A 14,350-nucleotide genomic window follows, 5' to 3' on the forward strand; every position below is an offset into this window, starting at 1 on the left:
CAAGCGGCCGGGTCAGCCGGGATTAGCGATAAGGTGTATTCGAGGTTGGCAAATATTAATTTTGCTTTCAAAAATCGAATCCCAGAAACGTCACTTCCGTTGAAAATAAAATATTAAAAACGGTTATATTTGATGGACCCGAATTTCCAGCACGATCGATTAACATTATCTGGCAATTCGGGTCTGTAAAATTTTACCGAGTTTTTTTCTTTTTTAAAATATTTTCTTTGTGATATCAAACTTACAAGTGATAGCTTTTCTAAAAAGCTTTCGTATTATAGCTGATTATATTGAGAAAGGTAGTTTGTCAATTTTGTGGGTATAGTTTTTTTTATTGGAATCTTGCACTCCAAGCAATATGAATATTTTTTCTTCTGGTTTTTGATTTTAGTTGTAGTATTTTTGGTCAGGGTTAAGATAGAAGGAGGCTTTACAGTCACATATGATAATAATATAAAATTAATATATCATATGTGATTTCATATTTATATATAGTAGATAGAGTAGTGATACAACAACCTTTTTCTTTGTTTAGTTAGGTTGGGAATATTTGTTTTATCTAAATCTGAAAATAGAGCTTTATATAAGAATTGTGAAGGAGAATGTAATCAGATAAACAGCAGCATTCAAAAATATTATTTACGTCATGAAATTCATCATGGTACAGGAAGAATTATTGAATATTCTAGCTATTATCGTTCCAGATCAGCAATGTTGAAAACTGATTCGTCTTTTGTGTGTTTTGAAAGGAAATCCAGAAGTGAAGGTTTCTTCTGGAAAGTTTATTTTTAACGAATAAGTTACTTCCTTCATCATAAATGCTCAAGTTCAAGTTATCACTCTCATGCATGCATCTACATTGGCTAGAGGGGAGGGTTGAGATCTCATAAACATGTTTAACCCCGCCGCAATTTTGCGCCTGTCCCAAGTCAGGAGCCTCTGGCCTTTGTTAGTCTTGTATGATTTTTAACTTTAGTTTCTTGTGTATAATTCGGAGTTTAGTATGACGCCCATTATCACTGTACTAGTATACATATTTTAGGGGCCAGCTGAGGGACACTTACGGGTGCGGGAATTCTCGCTACATTATATATTTTATTTTATTCTGAAGAACCTATGTTGATACAATGGTATACAGAAATACATAGACATACATAATAATACTATAAAACATGGTGAGGTTACAGCAAATAGAGAAGAAAAGAATGCATAGGTTTGGTGGATTCCATTTTATCAGAGAGAATCCATTTTTGTATTAATGATTCTAATGAGCTTACACAGCTTTTTAAGTTTTGATTGTTTTGAAAAATTCATAACTGCTTTAAACATGAGAGTATTAATGTTGGTACAGAATTTTTCATCTATACATTCTTTCCTTTCTTCGGAAAAATATGTACATTCTAAAATATAGTGAAATTCATCTCCAATTTCATTACTATTACATAAGTTACAAGTTCAATTTTCTCTGGGTGTGTTTTTCCATCTACCAGATTCTATTGGGAGCTTGTGATTTACGGTTCTAAATCTACAAAGAGTGAAAACGTCTTTATCGTCTAGCTTGTTGATATGGTTCTCGAAAGCAAAACTTTCTTTATAAATGCAATAGTTAACCGTTTTAGGACTGTTATTAATATTTGAACTCCAAGTTTGAATAAATTGGTCTTGGAGACTAGTTCTAATCGTATGTTTTAGCCAATCATAATTGTAAAAATTTTGATAACTCCATATGTAGGAGAGACCACATTCATTAAAAATGTTGGAAATATAATTTAGCCATGAAGATCTTAAAGTGGAATCATTTTCTAATTTCAGCAGTAATTTAAACACAATGAAGCATAGTTTTTCTTGTTTGCCTTTTAATATTCTTATCCAATATGATATTATTCTGATTTTTATATCAATATTAAGAGGGTATCGACCGAGTTCCCCATATATAACATAGTAGGTGTAGTAGGTTTTAAATGGAGAAGGAGTTTACAAAATTTTAAATGAACTTTTTCCAGGATGTCAATATTTTCATATCCCCATATTTCACAGCCATATAAAAGAATTGGTTTAACAAGTTTGTCAAAAAGATCAAGTTGACAGCTAATAGAAAGATTATGTTTTCTTCCTTTTCGTAAGACATCGTACATTGCGTTAGTAGCCTTTTCTGCCAAATGAAGTTTGCCCGTTTTAAAACTCCCAGTTCTTGAAAAATATACCCCTAAATAATTAAAGTCTTTAACAATATCGATATTTGAGTTGTTGTATTTAAACATTAAATTCTTTTGTAATCTTCCCTTTGTAAAAACTACTATCTTTGTTTTTTCAACGTTCACCTTGAGTCCCCATATGTTACAATACGTATTAAATTTATCTAAGGAGGCCTGGAGATCAGTCGACGTTTCGGCAAGTATGATCGTGTCATCAGCATAAAGTATAGCAAATAAATTTAAATAAATATCTAACTTTGTTTCAATGTCTTTGCTTACTGTTTGTAGACCAATCACATTTTCTTGGCATAGAAAATCTTCTAAGTCATTCAAAAAAAGTGAAAATAAAAAGGGTGATAGAATTTCACCCTGTCGAACACCATTTTCGCATGGGAAAAAATCTGATTTTTTACCATTATATATTAAACATGATTTGATATAATTTTGATACATATTAAAGATAATGTTGTACATTTTGCCACTTATATTACTTAAAAGCATTTTATACCACAGAGCATCCCGTCGAACAGTGTCAAATGCCTTCTCAAAATCAACAAATGCACAAAAGAGCTTCTTTTTCTTATTTCTTAGAATTTCAAAAAATGAATGCAAAACGAACATGCAATCAGTTGTCGAATAACCGTCACGAAAACCAAATTGATTTTCCTTAATCAACAATGTTTCTTCCGAAAATTTTATTAGTCTTGCATTTAAGATTGAAGTAAATAGTTTTCCAAAACAGCTAACAATTGTAATCGGGCGATAATTTTTAGGGTTGTATTTATCACCTTTATTTTTGTAAAATGGTTTAATGGTCCCAATTACCCATGATTCAGGAATTGTTCCCGATTCAAAGATAAGATTGAACAATTTGACATAAAGTTCCATATACTGACCAAGCGAAGATTTTATGTATTCGTTGATAATTTGATCATCTGAACAGGCTTTGTTGTTTTTCAGCTTTTGCGAGGTTGCAGTAATGTGTAGACAGATTTTTTCTGCGTTTAAATTTCCGAAATTGTTGTCTTGTCTACATTGAAGACCCATTGGTGGCTTTCGGCTGTTGTCTGCTCTATGGTCAGGTTGTTGTCGCTTTGACACATTCCCCATTTCCTTTCTCAATTTTATAGACACATTTGCAGATCTAGTGTTTTACCCTGTTTCCAAACTTTGTTACTGTGGAAGGTACAACAACAAACACTACATAGTAACAAAGATCTTGTTACTTCCTCTAGTTACAGTAAAAGAAAATGATCATTAATTAATTTGGGTTAAGAATACCTGCATCTTAAAAGTATTACAGTGTATCATAAATTTTATAAAAGATATGATTACCAATTAAATAACAATACTACATGTATCTGACTATGAATGTAGTTTAAGGAGTCACATTAATAAATTACAAGTTAATATGGATTTAAGGACTTATCATGATAAAAAAAATTCTAATAAAAAATCAGGCAGTGTAAAACATGACAAATATAAAATTTAGCCCATGCATAATAATTTTCACACACTTACTCAAACGTTAAATATGAAAGATGCAAATACTACATGTATATGAATTTGCAATTTTTAACCTGTTTTGAAAATTGTATATTTCATAGCAATTTTTTATTAGATTTTTCTTATGTGTGTGTGTGTGTATTCTTATTTTGTAATGGTTTGTTACATTTCATTGTATTTCACGATGGCCTTAGGGAAGATTAGTGTTATATCATTGCAATCCTCTTTAAATAACGAATTATATTATTAATATTATTATCATTAATGTTGTCAGTTTGTCAATTTTCACTGTCAGACAGAGTTCCATTCCTATTTTGCATAAAAAAGAATAGCTATAGCCAGGAGTATGGAAAAAACCTGAAATGGGCATTAATATTAAAATCATGTAAAGTAATAGACATTGATTTATAAATCAGGTTGGGAAATGGTCATTAAAATAAAAACATTAAAATCATGTCAAGTAATTGGCATTACTATATACTAAGTTATCTTGAGTAATTGGTCCATATTTAGGTCTTGTGCTAATTAATGGCCATTAAAAACAAAAGACGTCAAAACATGGATTTGATTTAATTTGATGACTATTAGTTTGATAATATTTATCCTTTAAAATGGACGTTACTTTTGCTATAATCAAGATATTTAATGAATATTAACTTAAAGGTGAATTAATGTGTGATACGGTCACTGTTTTCAATTTGAAATCCGAAAATAAACGATATTATGAATTTATCTAAAAACATCCTTCAGACGTTCATCGGATATTTGTATAACAGACTTTTTTTGTTTATATTTTCGCACACTTTGGATTTTTCACAAAGTAAGCTGAATCTCTGTCCAAAACTAGATATTTTAAATGTCTAGTGCCCTTTTTGTTAAAGAAACATAAGCTTACGAGTTCTTTCAGTCGAGCTTTAATAAAATTGAGAATGGAAATGGGGAATGTGTCAAAGAGACAACAACCCGACCAAATAAAAAACAACAACAGCAGAGGGTCACCAACAGGTCTTCAATGTAGTTAAGTTTAGTATGTGGAATAGTGGTATAAAGAGTTTAACTAGGGGCTCTTAAGAGCCTGTGTCGCTCACCTTGGTCTTTGTGCATATTAAACAAAGGACACAGATGGATTCTTGACAAAACTGTTGGTGATGGTGATGTGTTCGTAGATCTTACTTTACTGAGTATTTTGCTACTTACAATTTTCTTTATCTATAATAAACTTGACCCTTTAGTAACAGAGGAAAATATTTTGTAATTTTTCAAAAAATTTACCAAATGAATGAAAATTTTTAAAAATGACTATAAAGGGCAATAACTCCTTAAGGGGTCAACTAACCATTTCGGTCATCTTGACTTATTTGTAGATCTTATTTTGTTCAACCTTATTGCTGTTAACAGTTTATCACTATCTATAACAGTATTCAAGATAATAACAAAAAAACGGCAAAATTTCTTTAAAAATCACCAATTGGGGGCAGCAACCCAACAACCAGTTGTCCAATTCATCTGAAAATTTCACATCAGATAGATATTCACTTGATTAACAATTAAACCTCTTGACAGATTTGCTCTAAATGCTTTAATTTCAGAGTCATAGGCCAAAATCTATATTTTACCCTATGTTCTATTTTCAGCCATGGCGGCTAGTTTGGCTGGTTAGCTTAGTCACCACACACATTTTTTAAAACTAAAAACCCTAATAATGATTGTGGCTAAGTTTGGTTAAAATTGGCCCAAAATTACGAAAAATTGGAAAATAATTACTATAAAGGGCAATAACGCCTTAAGAGGTCAACTGACTATTTTGGTCATGTTGACATATTTGTAGATATTACTTTGCTGATCATTATTGATGTTTACATTTTATCTCTATCTTTAATAATTTTTAAGATAATAACTAAAAACGGCAAAATTTCCTTAAAATTACCATTTCAGGGGCAGCAACCCAACAACCAGTTGTCCGATTCATCTGAAAATTTCAGGGCAGATAGATCTTGACATGATAAACAATTTGACCTGTCAAATTTTCTCTCAATGCTTTGATTTAGAGTAATAACTTGAGCCAAAATCTACATTTTTACCACTATGTTCTATTTTTAGCTATGGCGGCTACATGTATCTCGGTTGGTTGGCCGGGTCACCAGACCCCTTTTTTAAACTAAATACCCCAATGATGGTTGTGGCCAAGTTTGGTTAAATTTGGCCCAGTAGTTTCAGAGGAGAAGATGTTTGTAAAAGTTAACGACGACGACGACGACGACGGACGACGGACGCCAAGTGATGAGAAAGGCTCACTAGGCCCTTTGGGTGAGGTGAGCTAAAAATCAAAGGTTGTATTTCTGGTACAATGTTTTAATGATTGAGAGTGTAAATTCACCAATAACTCTTTTGAATTTTTCAGTGTACACATCTGATTAAGCTGGGGTCACACATTCACGATTTTTACTGCCGTCCTTGACATGACCATTCCCGATTAAAATTTGTCAAAAGTCTGATCAAGATCCTGTGAATCGTGGATGGAAATTCAAACTTTAATTAAAATGAAAAAAAATAAAATTTTAATCACGACAACAATCAGATATTGTTCAGGAAGCGTCGATATTCAACCGTTTCCAAGCGAATTTATCCCGATTATCCCGTTCTCAATCCGCTTTTAATCCGATTTGTATCTTTCGCCAGGTAAAATTCGACGGAGTCTGTCACGACTGCGTCTCGATTCTACCGAATGTAATCCGACAGAGTTCAGACAATGACCAGACGGTGAACGGTCGGTATACTCGGGATGATCAGGTACTGTCGGAACGTAATCCTATCACGGTCCGCTCTATCGCATTGCAAACGGCTTTGTCTGTTCTCAGTCGTATTGTATTCTCTAATTGTCGGGACTCTGACGTTGGTATCATTGACGAATTTCGTATTAATAAAGGAACTGTTCCGGAATGATTTCGGCAAAAACGGTTCGCAATCGACAGGATCTGGATGTAATCTGGACTCAATCGGCAGAAAAACAGCAATGAAAAAATTTTCCAGATCATTCCCGTTTCACAGGACACCGTCAAGTATACACAGAACATTGTTAGGATTTTGATCCGATACAGCAGAATCTGTCACGACATAGGCACGATTGTAATCCGACTAGACAAAATCGGCTGAGTTTCCCCGAATGTTACGGGACGCACCTAACTGTCGGGGTGCTTCGCCGAACTATTCGGATCCCTCCCGACCCGTAGGAATTTGTTACGAACTTAAACGACTGCGTTCAGACAATGATAGGACATTCCAGATAATTGAGGATAGTAATCCGACTTTTTTCACTTTTCGAGTCGTATCGCTGTCTAATCTCAAACGGGAGCAATAATCGGCAATGTGTGAACCCCGCATTAACACCATTTCTAGAATATGCCGTTTCGGAATATTTCTGAAGTCCTTCTTTGACTGCAATGGGTATGGCAGTAAAAACTTTAGAAAGGGGATTAGTGGAACACTTGGAGGAACCTGCAGTATACCTTTCCTTATAAGGATTCTTGTGAAGCTTAGGAATCCAACATAAGGAGGGAAGATACTGGTCTTCATCATTTGGATTAACACCAAAGGAGATTAAAACCGATTTGTCGTTTTCCAGGATCTCCTGCTTCGTAAGCGTACTTAGTGTAGATGTAGGATTTCCAAGTGTGTTATTTATCCCGAGTTCCTTAATCAGGCAGTCAATGTAGTGTTTCTTGCAAACAAAAACAATATTGTTTGAGGCTTTGTCAGCTGGGTGACAACATATTTGTCATGGAGGCAAGACAACTCCTTTGTGACTTGAGGGTCTTTAAAGATGGAAGGAGCTTTGGTGCTCATTGACCCTTTAAGCTCACTTACTCTTATCTGAATCAATGACCTCACTGATTTTACCAACTCCGAAAGAGTGTCAACATCAACCTTTTCTCTTTTTGCCCAGTCTTATGCATAACCCTCAACAGAATCCATTAGTAGTTTGAAGTTCTGTTTCCAATTGATTGGCTGTGGCTCTCTGTATTTCGGACCCTTGGACAAAAGTTGTCTCAACTTGTAGTTACTAGTATTTGACTGTGTTTAGGTCTCCAGAAATTACATGGCCACAAGGAAAACTACCAAATAGCCACAGTTTGTCATAAACATATTTTGCTATTATATGTTTTTAATAGATATGCTGTTATGTTAATGTCATCGGAATCTCATTCATAACAATTCATGTTAACACTAGCTTGATGAATCGAAAAGTAGATTCTAATATTTAAAGGGAAAGTTAATGATATGGCCGAAGGTTATAAGGATACTTATACAGAAATACCCAGTCTGGTAGATGTAGCATTAATTGAACACCCTATCAAGGAAATAGCTATATTCTGCCAGGGGTATATTATCAAATGAGATATACACTTAGGGTTTTTGTAAATGCTACTACAAAGCTCGCGGATACGTTTATTATAAAACATGCATATTAGGCATGAGGTAATGCAAATTTGTAATTCTAATGCAGAGAATGCATTACATTTGTCCAAGTAATTGCATGTAATGTGTAATTCATAATTGTAATTTAATGCATTACTTTAGCAAAAAGTTATGTTATTTCATGCAATTACATTGCATTACATTGCATTACTTTTTCACATACTTTATATCTTCAACAGATTGTCGGATATTTAACTAAAACTGAATTTTAGATTTCTTGATTAACTAAGAACATGATCATTTGTATTTAGATTTTCTATTTATTTTTCACATTTTACATAAATCACTAGCTGGAATATCACTATATTGAAACGGTGTATTAGATTGAGTTTTTTTTATTTTATTTTAATTCATAAACATTCCAACATGTATATTAAAATTTGAAAAGCATTACTGTAAAAATGTTCCATTGTTGTTAAAAGGTCAATGAATACTATGTCCTTATTATATAATGCAACATTTTGAAATCCTATAATATAAAAAAATGTAATATTCGTATTGATACACATTTTACTTGTCTTCTTGAATTCAATACATATGCTAGATATTTTGGTGACTTTATGGTTTTTTTTTAAATATTTAATATTTCTTTTCACTTGATAATCAACTTGGAACTGACATCGCCCGTTGATTATCGTTTACGAATCAACTATTTCTAATAATTGTATTTGTAATTAAATGCATGGGTTTTTTTTCTAAGTAATTGTAATATAATGCATTACATTGCAATATAATTCGTCCCATGCCTCATTGTAGAGCACAGATACTTTGTATGAATGTACATGTTGAACTGTTATAAAGAATTACCAGGGCATACAGTCGACACTAGCCGCACAGGCTGAAAAAATTGCCTGTCATACCTATAGGGCTAACTGTCAGTTTGTATTTGATTTGTACATATACCACGGTGGGTATGGTTGTCCTGCGAGAGAACGTTCTGTGCTGGTGATTTGGTCCTGTCAGGTGATGGTGGGTCCTGATTCTGTGCTGGTGGGTTTGTTTACATTGTATCAGAACGGCAATAAAACGACTGTTTTGTTGCTTAATTTTTCTCTGATGCGTCATAAGTACCATGCAAAGTATATTACAACAATATTATATTGCAAAAGTCGTGCAAGTTCGTTAAACGGAATTGTCCTGACGCTGTGCTGGTGATAAGAAAAACGGTCCTGGTTCTGTGCTCCTATGTCCTGGTTCTGTGCCTTTATATTTTAGTTAAAAGTGGCATATATTCAAGATCATTGATGCTGTACTGTTATTGACTAATTAACTGTTGTCTGCTTTCTTGAAATTGACATTGTTGTGAATCTGTTTACTGTTATTATGAGAGAAAAAATATCCCTATTTTTTTAATTTTTTTTTAAATTAACTGTAATCTTATTTATTGGCCTGTTAATGGAACCCTTCTTGCCCCCTTTTAAGATAAGAAAATATGTTTACGATTTTCGGGATTACGATCATTTTGCAAGATCACCAAAATACGTTGTAATTTTTACAATACTTATATAAAGTAGATGATGTGTATGTTTGTTGTCAATGGACAAATTTCCATAAGAAACCAAAGGAAGTATGTGTTAACAACCATACGTCATCGTACGACCTTCAACAATAACCCATAAAATAAAAATGTAAAAGGTTTTGCATAAAAATGGAGAGCAAAAATATAGATTTTTTTTTTACATAAATAAGGCCGTTAGTTTTCTCGTTTGAATTGTTTTACAGTGTCTTATCGGGGCCTTTTATAGCTGACTATGCGGTATGGGCTTTGCTCATTGTTGAAGGCCGTACGGTGACCTATAGTTGTTAATGTCTGTGTCATAATGGTCTTTTGTGGATAGTTGTCTCGTTTGCAATCATACCACATCTTCTTTTTTATAAAACAATACAAATCTACACACACAAAAAACTGGCTTAATTTCAACTGGTTATCAACCCGAATCGCTATAAGATGGTATATAAGCTCACCTGTGTCGAGGGGTCGTGTGAGGTTTATGTATTGTCTTGGTGTCCGCAAATACAAAAAGATCTTTTCTGAAATTACTTGACCATATGTTACCAAATGATTTTTCAAGAGTGAATCTAGGAAAAACAATATTCATCAACAAACATGACCACTGTCTGTTAAAATGTATTCGAGTTTTTAGTTACAGCCGATTCCATTGAGTATGTAGGCAAAGGTAAAATCTTTGATTAGCTTGCTTGTTAGCTAAACCGTGAAGTCATTGTTAGGTAAGGTATACTACCCTCCTTTCGAAGTAGCCTGGTCCTACAGACAGAAAGATGTGTCATTTGTCGGATTAGTCTACTCTTAAAGTAGGGTAGTTTACATAACCTAACAATGACTTTTCTGTTCAGCAAGCAAGATAACCAAAGATATTCCCTTTGTCTACACACTCATTGAAATCGGCTTTAATATTGCAAAAGTTCAAGCAATTAGGGCAAAACTTATCGAGTAAAAAAAGTTAAAAGGCTGATGTCTATCTACCTTGCACATTTCAGAAAATTCAGATCAGATAACGAAACTGGGTCCAGCAACATTTATAAGCAATTTAAGATTTTGACCCCACAGTTTCCATTCATCACAAATATTCTCGTTACAACGAATCATTTTAAATACAAAAATACCAGTTGCAGCCTTTTGTTTATCTATTAATGTATGTATACGGATAACTTGTGTTCAATTCATTGGCTACATCTTTTACTAGGATAACAATCATGTCAAGTATGAGCTGGGTAAAATATTTCAGAAAAGAAGATGGAAATGTGAAAGTTTCCGTGCGTCAGGTGCAACAGCATACGGACAGCTAACATGCCTCGTCAGAGTGGAAGCTAAAAAGTCCACGAAAATTTGATTTAAAACCTTTATTCGTTCCAACAAAGTTATTGAGATTTTGTTGAGGATTTAACCAATTACGACAACAAATTTTTTTTTTTGAATTTACAGCTCTTCTATAAATATATGCAAAGCAAACTATTGATCAAATTGCTTGCTATGAATGTTTGGATGTTTGTAAACGACAGGTAAGTAGTCTGTTTACTATATACTAGAATTTGTTTGGACAATAAATATTAACTTCAATTCCTGTCAGTTTGTATTTGTCCAATCAAATCCCAGTATGTATTGAAACTCCGCTTACCTATTGTTTGAAAACATCCAAGCAAACATAGCAAGCAAGTCAATCAAAGTTTTTATTTGCATGCTTTTATAGAAGAGCTGTACTATATAATGCAAAGAAGCGTTTAAGTCTTTCGCCAAATCCATTTCTTTTTGTCCTAAATTATGTAAACTTCCGTACCATTTTCTTCCATTCATGATCATTAAATTGAACTGTAAAATATTTCTTGGTACCTTCTTAATTCCTTTATAAGTCTTATGTAAATATAATTATGACAATAACTGTTGTGAGCACAAGAATCACTGCACACTTTTAAAGTTCTGCTTCATCAAACATTAAAATGTGAACTTAGTTTTGAGACTTTTTTAATCGACACGATTGGGATTTTTGTATATGAGAACATGGATTATCTATTAGTTGAAAATGCGGCTTTGAACTAGCTTTCAGTACCTGCGAGCATTCGTTGTTCAATAATGTGTGTCTTTGTGTTATTATTTTATGTGATAGTTACACTATAACAATGAAGGAGGAAATGAGGAGGGTTGGTTGGGTGGAAGTGAGGAGGGGTATGCGGAGCGCTAACAAACATGTCTATGCGGCATGGGCTTTGATCATTGTTGAAGCATCAATGTAAGGGGCATTTAATATCTTAATAAAACTATTCTTATTTTAGATACTATATATTGTTATCTTATATTGGACGAAAGATGTTGCCCTTTTATGTAATTATGTAATACAAGTTACGATCATTTGAAAACACATATTAAACAGCCAAATGGATGCACAAGAGCTAAAATAGGAGTCATAGATCCTATTGACAACAATTATCTGCCCAATTTTATTGATTTTGTAACATTTGTTTCAAATATGACCAACTTCTTATCCAAAATCACCAGCACCGTATCAGGACCCACCAGCACAATGACAGAACCCACCAGCACAGTATCAGGACATGAATAAATTGAGAAAATGCTAAAAGTGCAAGGTTTTTTCACAAAATAGTTTTGTCGTGTGGATTGCGGTATAGAAAGCGGACTCTATGAGCATTTTTGTTTTATTTTTTCAGTTCTAAATTTTCTGAAAATGAGCATTTTTGTGTTACGCTTACTGAAACAGTTTAGAGGGTAAACTTTTTAATGGAAATATATATGAACTCCATAAGAAACAAAATTGAAAAATCTCAACTGTTTTCTTCCATTTTTTATGAGTGAAAACGTCAAAAATTTACCTTTTTTCATTGATCACCAGCACCCGTCAGGACCGAATCACCAGCACAGAACGTTCTCTCACAGGACAACCATACCCACCGTGTATACAATAACTTAATATTCTAATATTCCACGATTAACCACAGAAATCTTAATTCGAGCCGTTTTCAATTTAAAATTTCTCGGGGTCCCATATAAATTTCCATACGTGATTTGAAACCTGCTTTCTTTTTATTTTGCATAATGAACATCTATTATCGATACTTTAATGTAAGCTTATATATTCAAAACAATTTTCAAAATATATCTAACTTTTGTGCAATTGTCGGATGCCTAAATAGATTTTCGAACCGTACGGATATTATCATTTTAACCTATTCAAGAATAAAGAGACAAAGAGTGAAATTATTTTTATGAAATTCCGCTGATTTGTTGTAAAGTAGACAGATGTTTTACCAGAAATTGGCTAAGCAATAGAATTTATAAGAAAAAGCGGTTTCGAAAACGATAATCAAATTGGAACTGACATCGCCCATTGATTATCGTTTACGAATCAACTAATTCTAATAATAGTTCTCTAATGCAGAATCCATTTTCATTTGTGCTAAAGGTCCACGGTATTTTGCTCGGTTATTAAATATACTTATAACAGCCCTGAAACTTGAACGCTGTTACCCTATTATTGAGGTAGCTGTAACAAAAGATAAGAGAGGACTGCTGTAGGGAATCATTACGAAACCGGCACAAGTAGAGCCATGAATGTTCATGTAAATAAAAAATAGAATTTAGTTGGATTTCAATTATTGATAACAGAATCAATATTAATACCAATAAAAAACAATATTCAAAGATCAAATGAAATTGGTAACTTAGTAAAAGTTTATTTGAAGGATCTATAAGTATACCCGGATCGTTTCAAAATTTAAGAGCTCGTGAAAATGACTGCGTAAAAAGGATGATGTACTTCCCCGTTTCAAGTAAGTATGGTTATAAAGCAGCAACACATATATTTCGTTCATTGAAATCCATAACGTTACAATAGACATGGGCATAGCAAAATCTGTTATGATATAAATACACTGTAATATAGTGCCAAAGGAACTTCACTGGCCAAATAAGGAAAATTAACAATAAGGAACTAACAATCATACCTCTGTCCTAAGTTTTTGTGTTGATTTCCCCGTGCAAACGTGAAATAGCTAGATCTAGGAAAGGACTACTATTACTGTTTATATTTGATTTATTTTAAAGTAAGTTCCTTTTAGTAAGTTTCGGCAGTATATTTAGAAAATTCTTGATCATTTCACGAAAAATATCATTACGATTACGGTTAGTGTTGTTGAATTTATCAATTAAATGCAATTTAGAAAAGTCTTTACTAAATTTGGTCATAAACTATAACTCATAACGGTACAAGAACAAGTCTGCTATTTAAGGGACGCAATCGCTGCCATTAGGAATACGTACAACATGTCGATAATCAATATTGCCGAGACGTACATAAATATTATCAAGGAGAAAATTTGCAGCGTAAATCATCTCATCCCGCCTCCAGTAAGTATATCTAGCATATTTACCTTTATTATGAGAAAAATGCTTTGAATGAGTTGCCGCAAATGAATTTGCATTCAGATTTACCGAACGACTATTAAATAAATAGTGTGTTCAAATGTAGTGTAAAGAGTTGAAAAGACAGAACGTCCAACAAAACCAAACGGACCATCAAATGCACGTAATTTATCTTAAACAATTAACAGCACAACACACATTGCCGTCAAATTATCGCTCATTTTCTTTAAGTTCTAGCAAGTACAATAAGCTCCATAAACTCAATCTACCAATTTCGATG

The 14,350-nt window shown here is 33.1% G+C and overlaps 1 protein-coding gene across 1 annotated transcript in view; it reads right to left on the bottom strand.

Annotated features, from left to right (window-relative positions):
• LOC139526574 (scavenger receptor cysteine-rich type 1 protein M160-like) overlaps positions 1 to 14,350 on the bottom strand; it is a 76,815-nt gene that overhangs the window by 44,488 nt on the left and 17,977 nt on the right. The gene's annotated exons all lie outside the window — the stretch shown is intronic.

The sequence above is a fragment of the Mytilus edulis genome, chromosome 6 (assembly GCF_963676685.1).
Source record: "Mytilus edulis chromosome 6, xbMytEdul2.2, whole genome shotgun sequence".
In the NCBI taxonomy this organism is placed as follows: Eukaryota; Metazoa; Mollusca; class Bivalvia; order Mytilida; family Mytilidae; genus Mytilus; species Mytilus edulis.